The sequence below is a fragment of the Apium graveolens genome, chromosome 3 (genome assembly GCF_009905375.1).
Source record: "Apium graveolens cultivar Ventura chromosome 3, ASM990537v1, whole genome shotgun sequence".
Classification (NCBI taxonomy): Eukaryota; Viridiplantae; Streptophyta; class Magnoliopsida; order Apiales; family Apiaceae; genus Apium; species Apium graveolens.
Window position 1 is genome coordinate 178,889,853 of NC_133649.1, and position 7,718 is coordinate 178,897,570.

At 35.4% G+C, this 7,718-nt stretch overlaps 1 non-coding gene across 1 annotated transcript; it reads left to right on the forward strand.

Annotated features, from left to right (window-relative positions):
* The first annotated feature begins 1,203 nt into the window (after nt 1-1,203).
* LOC141715277 (small nucleolar RNA R71) lies at nt 1,204-1,310 on the forward strand. The gene has a single exon (XR_012572044.1). It is a non-coding gene; the product is annotated as a small nucleolar RNA R71 (small nucleolar RNA).
* The last annotated feature ends 6,408 nt before the right edge of the window (nt 1,311-7,718 follow it).

A 7,718-nucleotide genomic window follows, 5' to 3' on the forward strand; every position in this document is an offset into this window, starting at 1 on the left:
TTTTCAATTGTGCAAGAAATAGTGAAGCTTCCAGGATCTTTAAGCTTCAGAGGCAATTTCTGTTGCAGCACAGCACTTCATTCCTCCATCAGAGCAATGGTCTCTAAGTCATCAAGCTTCACCTTCCTAGAGAGAATACCTTTCATGAACTTCGCGTAACTAGGCATTTTTTTAAGAGCTTCAACGAAAGGTATGTTGATATGAAGTTTCTTGAACACCTCCAGAAACTTCGCAAACTGCTTATCTAGCTTTTTCTTCTGCAGCCTCTTAGGAAAGGGAGGTGGAGGATAGATCTGATCTCCCATGTATTACCCACAGGAGGAGTGTGGTCAACAGTAGTCTTCTTTGGTTCCACTTCTGCTTCCTTCTGCACTTCTTCTTCAGCCTCAACTTCAGATTTTGGAGTCTTAGCTATTTCAGGATTTGTAACCTTACCAGACCTCAATGTAATTGCCTTAACATGCTCCTTAGCTTCCTTCTTTCCTGGCACTTCAGTATCGCTTGGAAGCGTGCCAGGTTGACGATTCAGTTATGCATTAGCAATTTGCCCAATCTGATTCTCTAAGGTCTTGATAGACACAGCTTGGCTCTTGCACATGAGCCTCAACTCTTCCAATTCAGATTTTTCATTAGCTTGCGGTAACTGCTGAAGTTGAAGTTGTTGCCTAGGGGCATATTACGGTTGCTAAAAAACCATGAGAGTTATACTGCTTTGCTATGTATGGTTGATAAGATTGTTGCACCGCATTCTGATTGTTACTCCAGCTAAAGTTAGGATGATTGCGGTTATATGGATGATAAGTGGTTGGAGCTTGTTGCTGTGATCTCTGAAAGTTGATCACAAATTGAGCTGATTCGCTAGAAATAGCGCACTGCTCAGTTTCATGTGCCCCCGCACAAAGCTCACAAACACTAGTGATTTGATTAACTCCATAATTAGCCAAAGATTCTACTTTCATCATCAAAGCCTGAAGTTGAGCAGCTATAGAAGTGGTTGTATCCACTTCCAGAATTCCTGCTACCTTGCCTTGCAACATTCTTTGCGTAGGATTATGGTATCCATTAGCTGCCATTAGCTCAATCAACTCATAAGCTTCATTATAGCTTTTGGCCCATAAGGCTCCACCAAATGCTGCATCGAGCATAGATCTAGATTGTGTGCCAAAACCATTGTAAAAACAGTTTATAATCATCCAATCAGGCATGCCATGGTGTGGGAACTTCCTTAGCATCTTCTTGTATCAATCCCAAGCCTCACACAGAGATTCTCCAGTTTGTTGCGCAAACTGAGTAAGAGCATTCCTGATTGCAGCAGTCTTCGCCATAGAAAAGAATTTAGTGAGAAACTTTTGAGCAAGATCCTCCCATGTAGTGATAGACCCTGGTGGTAGAGAATGTAACCAGCACTTTTCTTTATCCCTTAGAGAGAATGGGAAAAGTCTCAACTTGATAGCATCTTCAGTCACCCCATTGAACTTGAAAGTGTCACAGATCTCGATGAAATCCCTGATGTGCATGTTGGGGTCTTCTGTAGGAGAACACCCAAACTGAACTGAGTTCTGTATCATCTGAATCGTGCTTGACTTGATCTTAAAAGTGTTAGCCGAGATGGCTGGTCTGATGATGCTTGACTGAATATCATTGATCTTAGGCTGAGAATAGTCCATCAAAGCCTTAGGAATTTCTACTTGATCTCCCATCACTACTAAAGTTGGTTCCTCAATTTTCTCTTCTTCTTCTTCTACTTTCTCTTCGTCCTCAAAAACTTCCCTTCGAATCACCACAGCTTCTTCCTCGGCTTGATCCAGAGTTCTCTTACGAGCCCGCGAACGCGTATGCATACACGCTCGCTAGAGTAACTGAAACACGACAAGAAAAAGAGTAGGTAAGTAATAATGTCCGATTCAATGAACTTTAACGATCACTGATGACAAACACATAAACTAAAAGTTAACACCGAGTCCCCGGCAGCGGTGCCAAAAACTTATTAGTCGCTAAACACGCGCTAATATAGAATTATTTCTAGTTCATTCCGACAAAGACTGGTTTAGGTTAACTTGTGATTTATGCACTTATGCAATAATGATATGGCTATTATTCAATTCTAAGATGAATAACAATTTGGGTTTTGATTATACTACGATTAACTTTTGAGAATTATACTAGAGAACATAAATTAAGATTTTAAAGAGAGTTGAATAATATATGACACAAACATGGGATTCTAACTTCATTAAGTACTTCATTCAACAGCATTATTGTTCTTAACCTTAGCATATAATGGTGATGACACTAATTAGATAACACGAAACTGATAAACACCAACTTTCATTGTACGCATACCAAACAACCAGACATCCACAAAAGAGATAGAAGCTGAGTAGACATCAATTATATTGAGACCCTATATGTCTATAGAATTTGACAACATAACGGTTTAATGCAAAAGTTATCTATCATGATAATGTAGGGAAATTAAGATGCTTAAAATTACCTACGAATTATACATAATAATAACACATGAACCTATGCTAGCATGGCAAGTTCTAAATCCTTAAATTCACAATCGCTTCATTAAGAATTAACACGCTATCTTATAAGTTCGCGACGCTCATAAGAAGAATAAGTATAATATCTGGGATATACCGTGTAATTTTTTTGCTAATAAATAATTATTATGTATGTTTAGTATTTATTCTATGAATTATTTGTTAAGTGTTAAATGTGTTTGGATGTTTAAAAATAATATTAATTGAGTAGTTTAATTTTTATATGTCCAAAATAAAATATAAATAATTGTCATATCTTCCTATTTATTTTTATGTTGATTTATGATTTTATAGGAAATATATGGATTTTATAAAATCTTTTTCTGAGTATTTAAAAACTATTTTATACAATCCGGAACCAATCGACGTCATCCGTTTTTATGTTTTTATAACCCGCAACTCTTCCGAGAATTCCTTCCTAACCTAATTGCAATATTCCGAGCATTTTCCATGTTTCGACTTTTTCGATCCGGAGTACGATTTGTCCTATGCGGGTCCCGGCGCAACATTTTCGATACATTATTCGTTTCGGTAAATCAATAAAACTTGTATTTTTGATAAGCGGGATCTTTTTATTAAACTATCACAATTATCACCTTGTAATACGTGTAATCAGGCGCTTAGACCAAGACCGCAGTACAAATTATACTGATTTGGATAATTATCCTGAAAACCGGTACCGTTTGGATCAGTTTTTATAAATAAACATACCATTTTATATCCGGAATGATCCAACGGGATACTAATTTTCCGTAATTATAAATAGCCTTTACCGTATTTTATTTCATACCGAAAATCATTTGCAAACAGTAATTATATAGTTTTTACAGAGAAAATTCATATATTCATAAACCTTTCAGAAAATCAAACCAACAAATCGAGGTGTTAGTGATATCTGTTTGGAAAGCTCGAGTTACCAAATCGAAGGTCTTGAGGTGTACTTTCAGAATCTGTGATCCATACACCTGCAGAAATCAAGGTTATTTTTCTATAATTTTTATTATTTTTGAATTATTTTAATTAAAATTATGAATTTTTGTTCGGATGATTGTTTGAATGATTTGATGATTGCATGTTATAGAGCTTTTTTTCCTGATGATTTTGATATATTATATGACTGATTTGGAGTTCAATAACATGTTCAAAATTGAGTTTAATTTTCGAATTTTGAATTTAGGGTTTATAACCCGTATGAATGTTCTTAATTGAAATTTAGGGCTTTTTGATCTAGGGGTTATTAGCTGTTGATATATAGTGGGTTGTGTTCCTAATGAAATTTGCAATCGATTGGTATATAGCTCGTTAACAGAGGATTCGTGAATCGAAGGGAGTTGTGATTTTAAGTTCACGTCGAGTTCGCCGGAAACCGGCGAACTTCTCGACCAAATTCTGGCCAACTCAGGGATGGGTTGTGTGACTTGATGGCATGGTTAGATTCCTGGTGTGGTGTAGATCATATCTGGAGGTAGGACGATTCATGGCATTTTCCGGCGACCCCCTGTAAAATTACAGTTTGATACCTAAACTTTTGGGGACGATGCAGTTTAGTCCCTGAAGTTTCCAGAGTTTGCAAAAATAGGATCCCTGTTTTAAAAATGTTTAAAAATCATATTTTCTATTTATTTTAATTATAAAAATTCGTTTTTAATTTCTGAAAATTCCAAATATTATTATTTTTATTCTAAAATTTATTTTTAATTCAAAAATAAATCTGAATTAATTAGTTAGTTAATTTTAGTTAATAATTAATTGATTAATTGGTCAATTAATTCGAAAATTAATTGATTAATTGATTTAATTAATTATTAATTGATTTTAATTAATTATTCAATTAGATTTAATTATTTAAAAATGATTTAAAAATTTCTGAGAAATAGTTTCGAGCTTTAAAGTATTATTTTAAATTGTTTTTAAGGCTCGATAATTTTTATAAAATTGTTTTGGAGCTAGATTTGGCCAACCGAACCTGTTTATTGCTTTAAAATTTATCCAACGACCCGTTTCAATTCCGAAAAATATTTTAAAAATTATTTAAATACCCGAAAGCCTGTTTACAACCCGAGACTCCTTTATAAGTAATATATCATTGATTGTTTGACGTGTTACGTGTTATATGTGGCTTGTTGATTGATTATCGGTCTATATGTTCGGTGTTTACTTGTTTATTGCGTAACTTTCAATCTTTTAATCGGATTTGGGTAAACCGAAGGATAGATAGAAGTGTGTATCGAATAGAATCGTATGAGTTGATTATTGATAGATGCTTATGATATGTGAGCAGAAGAGGTAAGGTGTAGAAAAGGGAAACAAATAGTCGAGGAATAGACGGTTGTAATTGGAAGTTAGTGTAGTATAGCAAGCTAGTACCAGGCAAGTGTTCTGAACTTTCTCGAAATATATTGTATTTGCTTGATAGTCCTGTTTTATATTGCAAGTGCTTTGAAGCACTGAACCCTAAACCCTGATTCCAGTTATTGATCTTGAGCCATAAACCTTATTCTTTCTAAACCATTGATTATTGTATACCCAAATATGAACCATTAATATATGATACTACTCTACAAATACATACAAACCAAATACCAAATACTGAACCGGATTACTTACATATTCAAACCATTGTACCTTATGCTTTGAGAGACCAAATCCTTGAAACTTTGAAACGTTGATTCCTTTGTTATCCAATTCTTTCATTACTTAACAGCCAAGCTTTGAAATTGCCACATTGATCCTTTGTGAAGATTGAAACGATTTTATTATCAAACATCCATTGCTATTTATGATTCTGTTTATTGCTTTACATTGTTTATTCTGTTATCATGTTAGAATTGGATTGTTTTTATAAAATTGTGGACCAGATTCATGGTCAGACCATATTAATGGTCAAGTTAGGCCAATGTGTGCCTTGGATCCAGTAGTTAGAGCAGTGATGTGTGCTTTGCTCGGGGTTAGTGCGTAACTGATCAGCAGCCTAACCTTGGTTTTTAAAATAAAAATATAATATCCAATTCTAAATCATAATTCATTGTTCACTTGATATCATAACCCTTTCCACTTGATGATCATTATTCTCAGTCTTGTCATTGAGACTTGCTGAGCTAGTTAGCTCATTTGTGCGATGTTATTTATGTTCTTTTCCAGTTAAGAAGGAACCAGTTGGTAGCGAGGATCCCCAATCTAGTGCAAGAGCTAGGGGTCCAGGTTGATCGAGTTAAGCTAACAGGCATCTTTTGAGATAATTTAAGTTTGTAAAAGTTTTTAATAATGTTTAATACTCAGTTCTGAGTTTGAATAGTTGGGATTTGGACGTTTATAATATAAAGTGTGTGTGTGGCTTGTGTACATACTTTAACCTGTTACGGTCCGTGGTAGTTGGTAAGTAGGGTCACTGCATATTATTATTATCTTTAATATTGTTATAAGCAGGTTATAAATAAGGTGTGTATGTGTGTGGACCCCAAACTTCTGACCCGGGTTTGGAGGGTACCACAAGTTTGGTATCAGAGCTACAGGTTATAAGTCACTGACACAAGCCTAGGTTGACGGGAATGGGTAGAGTGTTAGGATTAGAAGTAAGGAATAGAAAATAGAACGTTGATAGGTTGATTGCTACGGTATAATAGGTATTAGTATGATTCGCGTCGTGGTTCGAGATTCTTATATTGCAATATAATTTCAGATAGCAGCGATGGCCGACTCTTTCATCCCCGTATCAGCTGATAACTCAGAGCCCTCAGTTGGAGTACCATCTTCAGATCCAAGTCCTGTTGTTCCACCAACGTTGGCTATTATACCTCCACCTGTGTTGCAGCTCGTACCATTGCGGGCTATTCCACCCCCAGGCATGATGCCACCTATCAGAGGACCCCCACCAGCTGATTCAGATTCCACTAGGGCATTCAGTTGCGAGTGCCCCATTCCAGTCTACATTGCATCTAGTTCCTTATTACCGGTATGAGGCTCTTTTATTGGAGCGTGATTCCTTGTTGGCCCAGATCCGAGAGCTGCAGCATATCATCAGGACTACAGATGTTGATCGTGGTGTGAGGGAGCTTTGAGAGGAGATCCATGTGTCACGCAAGATTCTTGAGGCTAGGCTGTTAGGTCACACACACTGTAGAGGGGGTGAATACAGTGTAAAGTTCAATCAAATCGAACTCTAATAACTCAAGTAACAGAAAATAAACTTTATTGAAACAATAAACTCTGTTACAGTATGGAACTGTTACCTCTCAGTGATGAACAAATATCACGAGAGCTGCTAGGATTATATAAATAATCTTCTTGAATATGATAACACTTATAGTGTAAACCCTATGTCTGTGTTTATATACTACACAGTTACAAGATAATCGCTAATTGATATGGAATATAATTCTGCTTCCTAAAATATATCAATCAGATATATTTTCTTCCAAGTATTCTATTCTTCATAGAATTCCTTCTTCATGCATATCTCTTCTTATATTTATCTCGATCTTCTTTCCTTTAATCAGCTATTATCCTTATCTGAACGTCCTTCAGCACTTAAGTTCTGATATCCATCTTCTGATGATTATCTCCCCATAATATAAGTACTGATATCCTTAAGTCCTGTCCTCCAGTAAGTACTGATTTATCCTGTTTAAGTAAGATCTGAAAACTAAACATAAATCATATTAGCCATGACATTATCAAATATATCTAACAATCTCCCCCAACTTGTAAATTAGCATAATATACAAGTTCAATAAATATTTGATGATGTCAAAAACATTAAGTACAAATGCATGAGAATTAGACTAGATAACTACAACTTACAGTCCTTAAAGCTTTACCAATATTTTAACTTCTGATAACAGCTTTAGTCTGTACAAATATCAGAATTTAATCAGTTGTAGATCTTGACTTGGCTTCATCTTCTGATCTCTCTCATGTCAGGAGTTGTTCTAAGATAGTTCTTCAACAAACATCTCTCAGCATATCTAAGTTCATCAATCATCCTCCTTTTAGCATCTTTAAGCTCTGCAGTATCTTCACCAATTTGAAAGATTGCAGCCCTGAGATCATTAATCTTAGCTTATCTTATATCCTGATCCAGTCTGATCAAATATGTCTTATCAGACTTAAGATTGAATTCCACAGCCCTGTAACCCAGAAAAGTAGTTATAATCTTAGCAGTGTTGGGCT